Below are 14,117 nucleotides of genomic sequence, written 5' to 3' on the forward strand. Positions count from 1 at the left end.
AATGACAGGCAGACGATACACATGCCTATGTACTCTCTCACATTCCTACCTGTTCTAGTCTCCCACTTAAACCATCCACTTTTTTCCTTTTTTTTTTTTTTAATACAGCACTTAAGTTGTGCTGGTTTTTTGTTTTGTTTTTTTTTAATACGTTCACCTAAGCAAACCACATTTTCCTCTGCTATTAGCAGTAGTGGAAATACCACCTTGCAGTGGCAACTCCTGATGTAATAAACATAACACCCCATTCCCCACTCCCAAACTCACTTTGAATTTTGCCCAAACCATCATCTTCACATTGGATTACTGTGACGCTTAGTAGGTGTCATGTTCACAGTATATCAGACGTTTCAACCTGCTCCATTCATCGAGAGAATTCAGACGGTAAGAAGTTGATGCAATTCAAAATCTATTCTCTTGACATTTTTTGCTGTTAGCTTGTTGCTTTCTTCTGTATGAATTTTCCATCTTGTTTTGCCTGCTATCAGTTTGTGCAAATGGCACAGAACTTCTCCTTTATATTTAAAAGAAACAGACAACCAGACTATTAATAAAATCAATCTCTGAGAAATTCTCTTCATTACTTTCTAATCCACCACAGCAGAAAATGTAGCAAGAGATCCTTGATTTGAACAGGCTGTTGTAGGAACAGTTCTGAATGTGATGCTATAAAAACAATGGCAGCTGGGGGATTTTTCTTAATCAAGATCTGTCAGCATGCAGCGTATTTAATAACACCAAGCTTCGTATCCATATGATAATACCATTAGATAGCTACCATTCCACTCTTGTTATTTAGATCTTAAATACTTCTGTTTTCACTGCTATTTAAAATATTTTCTTGAGCATTACACATGGATTTCATGACATGAAAACTCCTCAAGGAATCATCAGGATTCATGATCACTGTCATAAAATAATATTTACACACCTCCTACAGTTTTCAAAAGTTTACCTACTTGAACAAAAGTATTTTTGAGACTTAAAATTCCTAATCATTCCGTAAAAATGCTTTTCAGCTACATGAGAGCAGAGAACAAGTCTTGATCTTTATCGGGAAAAAAAAAGGTTAATTTGAAGTACCAATACATCAACTTTTATTCTAGATCACCATTCTGATGTCTTTCTGCCATCCTTACTTTTTCTTCTCTGATAGCAAAAAAACTCAGAGTTCAAGTCCTGATTCAAAACCCTGCAAAGCCTGACCAGCAATGATTACAACTGGGTCTCAAGTTTGTAAGAGGAAAAAAAAATAATGAAAGTGGGAGTGGTGGAGCAGTCAGATGCCTAAAATATAAATTAAGAAAATACAGAGGTGCAATTAACTCCACTGAAGCCTGTAAATCTATCTCATCCCAAAATCGAACAAGAAAATGACTTGATTGGATTTTTAGATAATTATGATCCAAAAAATCCCTGCCAAACACATCACACTTTCTCCAAAAGTGTGACAATCTTTTGAACTACACCCGAACAAATTAAGTCTTGAAGCATGAGAAAAGAAAAATTATAAGCCAAAAAAAAAGACAGTCTATGCTTTGCCATAAACACAGAAAATAAATATTGTGAAACACTGCTGAGAGTTCAGAGGAAACGTGCTGGATTACATACACCATTCTTTCCTACTTCTACTCCTTTCTTATTGAAATGTAGGAGAAGTCATGGGCTGTGTGCTTGAATATGGGGAGAAGGCAGGAGTGAAGCACAGCTGGGGTCTGAATTAGACAGAAAAGGTATTTTCTCTTGGCTTAGTGGGCTTTTTTGTTTGGTTGGTTTTGTGGGACTAGAATAAGGAAGTTGTATTCCATTATGTAGCACTGTAATATTAGGAACTAAAAATGTCAGACAGGTATTTTTTCCACCTGGGCAAGTTTTTCATTTTGGGTATTAGCAACACTTGGAAGAAAAACAAATGTAGAAACAGCAGGTATAATGAAGATAAAAAATCTACTTGTAGTGAGTCTTACCTGAACCCGAAACATCCTCCTGAAAGGTTTGCAAGAGTTGCTTACAAAAACATTTTGTAAAAGCGCGCATTTCACACAAGGGAAGGGGGAGAGGAAAAAAAACCAGCTTACCCTGTCATCAGCCATGGGATCAGCACATGGGATAATTTTTGACCTGATCTGAAAATAAGTTGCACTTAAATCTCTTATTCATAACACAACAAAACTTGAAGGTGAAAGAGGTGCTGTGTAGAATAAATGTTTCCTGATAGTACCAAACAGCAAAGTCTGAGCTAACCTGAACCTGATCTGTATAAGTAAGTGGCATGAACCTTAAACAGTCCTTTCATAGTGCCACTAGCTAAAATTTTTAGCACAGAAGTTGAGGCCAAGCACAGGGGGGGGGAAACGTGACATGACATACATGAAAAATGAATAAAATACGTTGTAATCATTTCTTACTCAACTTTTGCATTAGTTAAGCATTCAAATGAAAGGAGGCTTGGAGACTCTATGCATAACACCAGAAAAATCTGCTCAGATTGCAAGAAATCACTCAGGTGCATGTGGATATAGGAAGATATCCATTTGTATATCACTCCATGGAGGTAGTAAATATATAACTTACAGAAAACAATTGTTGGTTAAAAGAAACAAAACAAAACAACAACAACAAAAAAACACAACATACCAAACCTCTCTTTCTACATCACAGAAGAGTGATTAAACTCAGACAATGCATGTGTGTCCCCCCATGGCTTATGTTCCAGAAACTAAAATGCCCACTCTAATTCCAATATGAACAGGAATAGGAGAAATACAGAACTGTATTTTGACTTCATTGCCTAAGCTCGATGCAAGAAGCTGAAGTTCCTGCTTTGCTTATGGAAGGCTACTATATTACGAAGTGATATCTGCAACAGGGTTGTCAGTTAGCCATGCCTGTAGAATCTGAAATTACCAATTTTGCTTGTGTATGAGTCATTAGGCTGCACTTCAGATTCTCATAGGAGATGACTAATCTAACTCATAGGCAAACAAACCCAACAATTTTCTCTGATCCAGTGGTAGACAGTATGTATTTAGTAAGGTATGTTACACAGCTGAGCTTCTATTTCCTGAAGATAAATCATGCTGCAAAGTTTATAAAGGAAACGTAAGCAACATGCTTAGAGAAAATTTTAGAACATTCGCTCTACTTACAGTGTTTACATGCTTCTACTCCATAACCTACGGTAAGAAAATAGAAAAAATATTAGCAGATTCACATATACTTGGAAGGTATCTAATGTTGCTGGCTAGGACTTAATAATATGCATGTAAGAAGAAACAAAACTGTCTTTAAATGACACACAAAAAAAGGAATAGTATTAAGGTTCATAAGGTCTTCAAGTAATGCCTCCAGATTGTTGGCACCTAGCTAACGAAATCCAAAATTATTTTGTTTGTGAACAAATGTCGTTCACTATTAAGTTGTTTTATTCTCAAGTGCTAGGAACTTCAAGGGTTTAAAAATAAGGGAAATGATTGATTAATTGATGCATTTTAGTCTTACTTTTGGTGATTTTTACCCTGTATTTTAGTTTTATTGCCTGAATATCGAAACATCAACATTGGAAAATTCAACAAGCTCTTAGTTCTGTAATTCCACCTGCCTGTGTTCTTCAAGAGTATTTATTTTATTCTTTTTACCTGGGAATTTTAATGGAAAAGTATAATTATCACACTGCTACTCACTCTTTTTTATGGTTATCATGTATCTTTAGAGGGCTTGAAATAGCACTCATTCTCCTTGTGTTTGCACTATACAAAATGCCATCCTCTTTCTCAAAGAATTTATCTGAGTGTAACACAGGAGAAAACAGACAGACAGTGAACTGGGGAAAGGAACACAAGAAAGGCATGTTGTGGTGTCGGTGAGTGTGACTGCTGTAATCCCTGCAAGCAGCAGGCAAAGGAAAATCTACTTTAAAAATTGCTTCCTGGCCTCCTTACTATTTCAGAGCACACCTAGAAGATATGATGGTAAAAATATCAATGAGCAGTTTCACATCGTGATCATTTGTGCTCCCACCACCGATTAGGGGAGCAACAGCATAACTACACAGGAGGTCTTTGGCCAACAAAGTCCTAAATTGGTAGCAGTATCTCAAACATAACATAAAAGTCTCCTAATGTTAGGGCCTAGAAGATAACACAGATCTGTCTTATCATAATATTATTATGACAAATGACCAGTGTGCTTCTGAGACCAAATGGCCTTTTATCTACAGAGTCCTTTGTTCTTTTTTTTAAGCTTACTAATTTTTATATATATAAAAAATAAAAAATATAAAAAAATCAGGCTTGTTCCTGTTCCTTTCGCTATCAGTACTAAAACTCCTGCTGAAATCAATTACAGCAGGGTACAAGTTCTGTGAGATTTATTCAGATTCCCAGAGCTATATCCAAGAATAACATTAAACTTAACCAATCTAATGAAAGCTATACTAAACATCAGTAATGAAGATGCACACTGGGCAGACAGACAGAAGGTTTCCTGGCAAAGAGTGAATCACAGAACAACTGTCTCTGTGTGTTCCAGAGACAGACAAAATAGGGGATTTACTAATACTAGTGATTATCATTTCAACTGTCTTATCACAAAACCAATGGAACTAGAGCTGCTATAAAACTCTTCTAAAAATCAACAGGTTTCAAGAGAATGAGACAAATCTACAGTTCTACCTGTGAATGCTTTACAATAAACGTTTGAGTCTAGGTCCATAAATTCTTGATCTCAGCATCACATGGTCATTCAAGAAGATGAATTACACATTGTTTGTTTATGAAGTGTTAAAAACACAAAACAAATAGCTGTTGAAGCTTGTATCTTAGCTCAGCTCTCCTTGTAAAATGTCAAATACTCAGCAGAAAGTTTAAATTAGAGATATAGTTGACACGTGAAAGTACTGAAGTACCTAAGACTATTCCCAAGAGAAGTACCCATCTTAATTGCTTCTATGGTGCCTTTTTTTAAAATAAAAATCAGTAGATCACAGAGTATTGATGTGCAATTAGAGATACATGTCTCTAAGTAGCCTAAACTATGTAATTTCATATTTATTTTTATTTATTTTTAATTTTATGATGTTCATTTGTTTGCCTGTTGTTCTACTCCAGATCTGCTTTGGCTGACAGTACTCATTCCCCCAGCACTGACAGTACGACTGATATTTTTGCTTGTCCCTGCACTCCACAGTTACTTTAGAATACATGCACTAGCCATTTCTTCATCAGTAATAAATGAAATAAATGATCAGAAACAGGGCTAACAGAAATCAAAATTAGTAGTAAATATGTTATTTTTGCATTTTTGATGACTTTCTTGGAAGGGAAAGGAAGTACTAAATGATCCAAAGAATCTTCTACTTAACTAGTATTGAAATCCATTTTGAATTCCATGTGCCTCCTGCATGTGAACAATCAGAATATTTCTAGGAATACTTCCAATGTCACTTTCCAGGAGTTTCACATGTCACATGAGCCCAATGCCATTCATTTGAATCATTCAACTTTTATGGCTTGTATAGGAGTCAACTCAAGTGACAGAGGAACAGACAGTATTTTCAAGGAACCAACTTTGGTATTTTTCCATGTTCTCCTGTAAGCAAGTTTGCTTTGCAGCAAAATTTCAGTTGAGTATTTTCAGAGTTTACAGGTATTTTACATCAATTAATTTATTTTTTCATGATACAGGAAAACAGAAGCAGCTACCATAATGATGGTCAAGACTGACTACTAGAAGGAAGTGTTCTAGAGCAATTGAATAGCACACTATTTAAATCAAACGAGCATCTATTAACATAAGTTGTATACAATTTACAATGTGGTGTTACTGCTGCTTAGCCAAATTCCCTAGGATTTGGATAAGAATTTCAACTTACCTTATTAACTGATTTTTAAATAGTCAGATATTCTTAAAATATGAAACTTTTTTTTTTTTTTTTTTACAGTGTAGAGGGGAAAAAATAAGTTTAGAGGCGAACAAGATCTAAGCAACAGCATCTTTATCTCACAAAGCAAATGCTAATACCTAGAACCATTCAAAATATTTTAAAACTATACTCAGGTAGAAGTTTGGCTCTGTAAAATGGTTAACATGGGAATGCAAAATCTATCTTTACCTAGATTTAACACAGTCATTCCTAGATGAGAACATTTTTACATTTATGCTGAAGTTTTCTGACTTTGTTTCTCATTAAGTGAGGAATGAGTAAACACAAAGAGAGAGCATAAGGATCTTGGTACAAATAAGTACAAACTCATAAATATCTATAGCATGTACAATAATCAATGACTACTAATGCTGTTAGCTGAAGAATTTTTTTGATATCATACAGAAGCGCAGATGTATTAAAAAACGTTTCACATGTAAATGTTTACTCACAAACAAAATCAGCTCAACACAACACACAGAATTCCCACTTCAAATACTCAGGTGTTTAAATTAAGTGGTGTCATTGCATTACAAGTTAGAAAAAAATCATTTATTTAGAAGGCTGTAATCTCCCTTGCTTCTCAGGTATCTCTACTGAATTTTTAGAATGCTCAAACTGTTTGATCACATCTAGTATACAATACACAAAAGTACTTTTCAAAATTTCTAATTTTACCTGTTTCAGGCATGAAAGAAGAATTTTTTTACTGTTCCATGTTTTTTGTTGCTTTCTTCCTGTGGTTCCACAATTCAGGATACCAGGTCTGTAAAACTTTGGATTAATCACCAAGAAGTTCAATACCCACCACAGTTACCACCATTAAGTTTAATTAGGATCAAGTGTAAGTATATAACTATAATTCTATTTTACGGACCAGAATACACACTATGGAGTTACCATGTAATCTGCCATAAAGTGGCATAGATAGTAGTCCATATAATATCAAGGCAGCAAGCACAAAGTGAGCACACAAAAAATACACATACAAACCACACAAAACTTAAGCAAATTGGGCAACACTTACAGAATAACTTTTTGTGTCATTCATACGATTCTTCTGACCCCACATAAGAAGCTCGCAGATCACTAAACATGAAATCATTTCCATCACATCAAATGAAAACAGTATAGTTTACAGAATTAAATAGATTTGTGGGTGCATGTGTTATGTTTTAAACCTCGTAGCTACTTTGCTTTGCCTGGGTCACCAGATTCTTCTCTCCTATGTCAAGTGCTTTCACATTTCCTATCATACTGCATTTAAAAGTGCGAATGCTTTTCCTGAAAGCAGAAAGCCGCCTGGAAAAAGTGAGATCCTCTTTAACAAATACAGCATGTCTTGCAACAAATTGCATTTGGTATTTAAAAACTACATTCATATTAATTCTCCATCCGTCACCCATTATTTTCACATTCTACCTTCCACAAGTCCCCTATTCCTGGCATTCTCTTTGGGAGATCGTGAGATATTGTGGATAATTACAGTCATTTTCTACACATTTACAAAAGCATTTTTTACTGCTATTTATAATGCTGTTTGGCCTCCAAACACTAATGCAAAACAAACATTAACAGCTATTAAATGGAGAAACAGGGGTATTATTTAGGACTACTTTTATGGTATTTTACTTACCATGATGTAAGTCTTCAGTCCAACCATTGCACATATTCTTCCAAAGCCAAAACACTCTTTTACAGCTCTTCTAGTAAGCATCAGACTAGGATACTCTCGGTGATATTTACGAATGATTTCTCTTCGAGCATCCCTAAAGACTGAAGGAGAAAAACAAACAACATTTAGAGCTGATACAGAAAAATCCTAAAAAATCCCTGAAGACTGCTAAAGTAATCAAGTAAATATTCCATTCTAATTTCAAGCTATTGCATATTTTATTCAAAAGTTATCAATTGTCCGGGTCAGTTCAGAAGATAAATATGCCATGCTATAACAGCTATTATCAACAAAGCATGAATTGATCACACTTAGCAGATAGCTGAAGAGCTTTGTCAACAAGCTTTTCGGCCTCTAATGACCATTGCTAAACATCCAACAAGAGATGATCATTTCTTCAAATTCTCACAAAATTATTTGTTCAGAAGAACAATATCAGATAGAAGTACTGAAGGATAGCATGTCTATTCCATAATAAGCAATTTATGTGCAAGATATGGTTTATGTCAGCTCTTAAACCCAAATCTGACACAGCTTGGTGTAACAAAACACTTCTGAAAAAGCTTGCCTTTTTTTTTTTTGGTTATATTTGTGTGTGTGTGTTTTTTTCCCTCTCCATATGGTTAGCAGTTTTGTTTCAATTAATCTTTTAGATGCAGCCTTCCATCCCTCAGCTGTAATGTGTACTACAGCAGCCAGGCCTACCACAGCATGTTGCAAACAGTGGTTGCACTAACTACAGGAACCTGCAAGGTGGAGATGCTCAGTTGTACAAATCTACTTAGGGTCTGTGCCATGCTTTACCTCCCTCCCCAGAGGAATTTAACATCAGTGATGGGTCCCACTGACACCTCCTCTGGGTTGTAGGCCCAAAGATTTATGACAGAATCAGAAGATACTCGTAAGCTTTTATTGTATATGTGGTCCGTGGAGATGCTACCATTAAATGGCGTTGTTTTCATGTCTGATTTTACTCCACCCATGACAGTAACATCCAAAACCACCCCCCAAAAGCGTGTACGCAAATCACTGACATGATGCTGGAAAGGATAAGTTACTGTATTCACAAGAAAGCTTCAACATGAGAGCAAAACAAGTCTGATTTGGCAGTCTGATTTTTTGATCTCAGCTGGAAAGAACCTCAAGTATGGGTAGGATTTTTTCTTCTCCCCACAAGAAACAACTGACAGCTACACCCTTACCACCTAGAAAAAGAAGTCACATTTCCAGCTGTAATAAATAAATAATCTCTGTCTTCAAAGTGCGGATGTCTTACATCAAACATGCAAGAGACTTCTGCTCCACAACCCCCAGAAGCAGCTCCAGTAGGTTACTATGACTCGTCAATGAGTAGGCAGACATCTGTTTAACTAGCAAGAGTCCCTCCTAATGTATTTTCTACTTAGATTTTCCATGGCACACATAAACAAACATTACTGGAATAATTATAATATTACACAGCATAGAACGACACAGCTTGTTCAGTTTTTTGAACATTCAAATACATTATTGTGAGATCTGCTCAAGACTTTTTTTTTTTTTGAGAAAATTGTACTTACATTAAAAAAATGATAGCAAGAGGTATCAGAACATGAAAACATGTAATAGTATTTGTGTGGGAACAAAAATGTTGTTTTTCTGTAGAGTTACATTGTTTAAAGGGAAGGAATGTAGTATTGAAATATGCTTGCAGTGGTTAAGAAAGCTTAGCGGAAGACCTTGTAAAATGCAGACAACCAGACTCCTTAGAGCAATTAGGCAAAAATCACCGTGTCAGGTCAGATAAGTGAAGAAACATTACCACTTCAAAGAGTAAAAAAGTCAAAAGAAATTGGAAAGATAACAGGCCGGCAACTGAAGGCCATGTATTGTCTGTGAAGCATCGGATAGGTTGTGAACCTGGATTTCCCAGTCAATAGGGAAACAGGGGATGGTCCCAGCCGTCGAGAAATGAAGTATATAAACCGTACTGTGTGGCTGGTAGGCACGCTCCTGCTTGTGGGACGCCCGCCATTGCAATTGTGAATAAAAATGCTGCTTCGCTGAGATCCTCGCCTGAGCCTATGTTATTGGCTACGGAATGTTTCTCACATTTGGATTTCATTTGTCTTTGAAACTGGTTTCTGAACCCCTGTTCTTATTCAGACTGTCATTTTGACCTTCCTGTCTTTTGATGGTGTTGGGCAAGACCAAGAGAGAAAGCTCATGCACTCTTGTAAAATTAAGCTTTCTTCACAGAGCAGGTTTTCAGATCCAGTCCTGTCAGCCTTTATATCAATTCCGTGACTTCACATGAGCTTTGGGTCAAACGTCAAGTGGCAAAATGAATTTACTGCTTATGGAGACATTTTTTCTTTCTTATCACTATCTGGTCCCCAGTACTGGAATATTCCTTACCTTTGATCAGATTAAAAGTATACTTGTAAGAACTCATTTTGTATCTTCAAGCCTTTTTGTCAATCATCCCATCGCAGCTAAAAAAAATATCTGATTACAATTTCAAGTCCTGTATTGGAGTTGACCCTCTCATTTGCTTTAAATGCTTTTATTTCAGAACACTTTACTTGTCATGAAAAATACCTTGTACATTACTGAATATAAATAATAAGGGTTAAGAGACAGCTGGAAATTAAGTGCTATGTGGTCAATTGACACATCCGAAGTGCACCATCACTACCCTAACTACTGTGCAATTTGCATATAGAATGAATAAGCCTGAAAAGACAACAGCAGTTTATAAATTTAATGTAATCTGCCTGAAAATGAGGAAAGCATAGGTAAATATTTGTATGTGGGATGTCAGTTGTCTCTTTTACTCTATCATTACACACTGTTGTTTAGTTTGTATCTAAATGACCTGCTACACTGGAATCCAGTTCTGTACCAAGCCTCAATAATAGAAATTATGTCTTCAAAAATATTTTACAGTTCCATTTATGCAAGGATGCAACACGTTAGTATGGCACATGAGAGATGAGATGGAAGACAAGGGCAATTAAAGAATTAGTTATCTAACTCCACTATTCTACAGATAGCGGTAGTTCTTCCTTTCAAATTATTTTAAGTTTTTTATTGTTCTCCTTGCTTTGAAATAAAATCAGCTATGCCTGAACTGACAGCTATACAACCACTGCGTGGTTGGTGGCAATGTCAAGAGACTGAAAGGAAGCCTCAAACCATTTAGATTGAATTCACTCAAAAAGAGACCAACAGTCACCTGATCTGCATTCCTGCGTGCACTTTATCTGATTTTTAGATATTTTCAAACACCAGCTTTCAAATTTCAAACGTATCATTTTTTCATGCAAATACTTAGGTCAAACATCAAAACATTTGGCTTCTTACAGGGACAGGCATAGACAAAATCTAAATGTCTCACTCTCAGATTAGTGGCAACCCTGTTAGATGGCCCAACTAATTCTTACCTGGGTTGGCACAAGCCTTTGTCTAGTCCACTCTAAAAACTGTATCTATATTCAAATGCATTTTTTCCCCACCAAATCTTTACAACATGGCATTACAGACAAAAAATCCCATACAGTCATGGACTCCACTTCCTCACTGATACCATTTTTACACTAACTACTGCACCTTCATTTTGTGCATTTGCATTGCAAAGAGTATCTTGGGATAGGCTGACGGATGCAAGAGACGAAGCTAGATTTAATTAAGACTACTCATGAATAAAACCATGCCTGTATTAGTGGGACTGAGGCCTTCATAAAAGTTTTGCTGAAAGAACAGCCCTTTAATGTAGAAGGCCACTCCTGACTGCTAACGACAATGTCTTACATATTGCCATTAAAAAAAAAAAAAACAAAAAACAAACACTAAAAACCAAAAAACTGGCATGAAGTTATGATCAATATGTGAGCTTTACTACATTACTAAACTAGTTTTATTAAAAACGTGCACTGCCACAATGTCAGCAAGTGAGAATACTCTGTACAGGATTTTCAAATACACTCAGTTGAACTGCTTGATGCTGTTCTATGTTATACCAATTTCCATCAGCATCTGTGTGAATAATGGGGAACAATTCCCCAAGCGTTACTCAAATTCCTTTCTTGGGGTTGCTACTGAATTCTGTGACCATACACAAGCCAGTACACTCTGTACCTTGTGCCATCCAGCTGTTAAAAGGGTTATAAAATTATCTGTTTGAGGCTGTTGGCTTAACCGTGGAGGTTGTTAAAGGACATTCTACAGGAGTTGAGAAACACAAAATTACTTTAAAAGATTTACAGTATCTTTTACAGAAAATCTCAAATACCCATGCCTCCAGGTTGGGAAATGGCCTGGGAAACTCTGTACGGACAGACCTAAGATTTAGAAGAGAAAAAATGAACAACTCCGCAACTGCCTGGCATTACCCCCACAGCTTCCATGGATGCAACCTAGGTCAGCACAAAGCAACTGAAATTTTGAAGTAAGTATTATTTTAAATCCCCCTCTCTCACAAAAATCCTGATGACAAAAGACGTGTTAGAAATCTTGAAATTCTTGGGTTGAAAGCCCACCTACAGTTGCCACATTGCTAAAGCGAAGCTTATGTAAAAGAAGAAAAAAAATCTGGTTTTCCCCTTCTGTTTTAGGTAAGAAAATCTACAAGGAGAAAAGATTGGTAATATCCACAGGAAAAATGTCTTCCAAGTGCCTAATTATTTTGCAACCACAAAATAAATTTATAATGAAACTAGCCATTTTTCTGGGGAAAACAAACAAACAGAGCATGTAAGTTTGCTTTTAGGACAGCTATAAAAGTTGCATCTTTGCTTGCTTCTGATGATCCCAAAACACGATACTCCAAGGCAAATTCTGAATAAAGCTAGAACATTTTATTAAACAGAAAATAATGGCTGGGAAAAGCAAACCAAACTAACAAACTTACCAACCAAAACACACAAAAAAGGAAGACCTTATGTGCTGCCTCTAGAATAAGGAAGAAAACTTCCTAATTCTTCTGCCTACATGACTCATTGGAAATCCAGTGAAATACAGTGAGACAAATTATCAGAAAACACAAGAATGGCCGCAATCAGGTAACTTAAAGACAGCAGGCAGAATGAAAATGTGATAGAGGAGGTGCACTCTCGGGTAACAGAGATAAACTTTATTACAAGCTTTGTTAGCTTTTATTTGCTTTGATGTGTAGTAGGAAATCTCATTTTTAACATCTCATTATGCTTTCTGTATCATTGCATAAGCAAACCTAATGCCTTCTTTTTCTGATAAGGAAACAAGCTATATAATTCAACCTTCATCTTAAAGATGTGGGGAAACATGACTAAATGTAAGGAAGGAAGGTTTGGATTTTCCTTCCAACACAGACTATTTTCACAGAGATTAATAAGTGCTGCAAGGTTTGCCAGGAGAGATTTCTGTACTAATGTATTCTAAATTTTGTTTCAAAATGCAAACAATTTTATCTTATGGATTCAATATTATTTATTAATTGCTCTGAGAAGAGCTGTTGAGCTCCTAAGATGCTTCGTGACAGGGCTGTTAATAATTCTTTCATGACAAAATTTGTAATTCAGAAATTCCAAGCCTATATTCAGTAACCAGCCAGACCCAAGATGTTAATAAACTCTTCAAATAGAAGATGTAATATAATGTGAATCTTAAAAAATAAATTTCCTTCGTACTACGTGAAATGAATACTTATACTAGTGGATTCAGATTTTTCTGACTTTTCTCAGCTACTGGATAGGGACCCAAATTAATCACCCCTCCTTCATGTCCTACCCTGAGACACTTTGTGAGAATTCCATAAAACACTCTCTTAGCTCTCAGGCATTTACTGTGAGCGTCACATCATAAGGCTGCACATTCAGAATGTTTCTGCAGAGATCAGTCTGTTAATCTGCCCCTTAGCTTCTATTATCACTCTTTCACAGGCTGACAACAATTAGGCTGGTAGCAAGTTAATGAATATAATCCCGTTGCTTCTTTAACAATGTCAGGTCTGTCTGTTTTGTTTTTGCTTGCTTGTCTTATACCTCAAATTCCAAGCTTTTAGGGATAAGAATTATGTTTACATTTTTCAGGGCATACTAATCCGTAACTAGGGCCCTGAACCCTACACGAATAAAGCATGACATATTTATCTAGTTTGGAAATAGTAGAAATCAAACTTCTTGGTGCTTTGGTGGGCAACATACACTACCCTAGAGAGCACCGGGTATATTGACTGGTAGAACCAAGTTTTAAGTGATTAGCACAGCATGCATAGGTATAAACTGACTACCTGATACTAAATTAAGAGACAAATTAGGTTTACAAGATATGTTAGATTCATGTATCACAGAAAAGTAACTACATATTGATGCAAAACAAGCTTTTTTAATTGTTGGACTAAGCCAGCAAGTGGACTAACTACAGGTGGTACAGTTCACCTGCTGCCCACCCCAACCTCCATCTCCTTGCACATACAGATCTCCAGAGCACGCAACCCACGCTGGAAAGTGGAGGAAGAGAGAGCAGCTGAGAAGCGCAAATAGGTCCTGCTTCTAGTTT

General features: G+C 36.2%; 1 long non-coding RNA gene across 2 annotated transcripts in view; it reads right to left on the reverse strand.

The window, feature by feature from the left end:
- Nucleotides 1–14,117, reverse strand: part of LOC310905660 — a 32,391-nt gene that overhangs the window by 1,295 nt on the left and 16,979 nt on the right. The window contains exons 2-4 of one of the 2 annotated variants that reach the window (XR_014589210.1): nucleotides 7,560–7,699; nucleotides 6,602–6,689; nucleotides 268–3,176 (exon numbers count right to left, since the gene is read on the reverse strand). This is a non-coding gene — a long non-coding RNA (uncharacterized lncRNA). Of the gene's footprint in view, nucleotides 1–266; nucleotides 3,177–6,601; nucleotides 6,690–7,559; nucleotides 7,700–14,117 lie in introns of those variants that run through there. The other variant, XR_014589211.1, reaches the window with a different exon arrangement.

Source organism: Anser anser (genome assembly GCF_964211835.1).
Source record: "Anser anser genome assembly, chromosome: 11".
Classification (NCBI taxonomy): Eukaryota; Metazoa; Chordata; class Aves; order Anseriformes; family Anatidae; genus Anser; species Anser anser.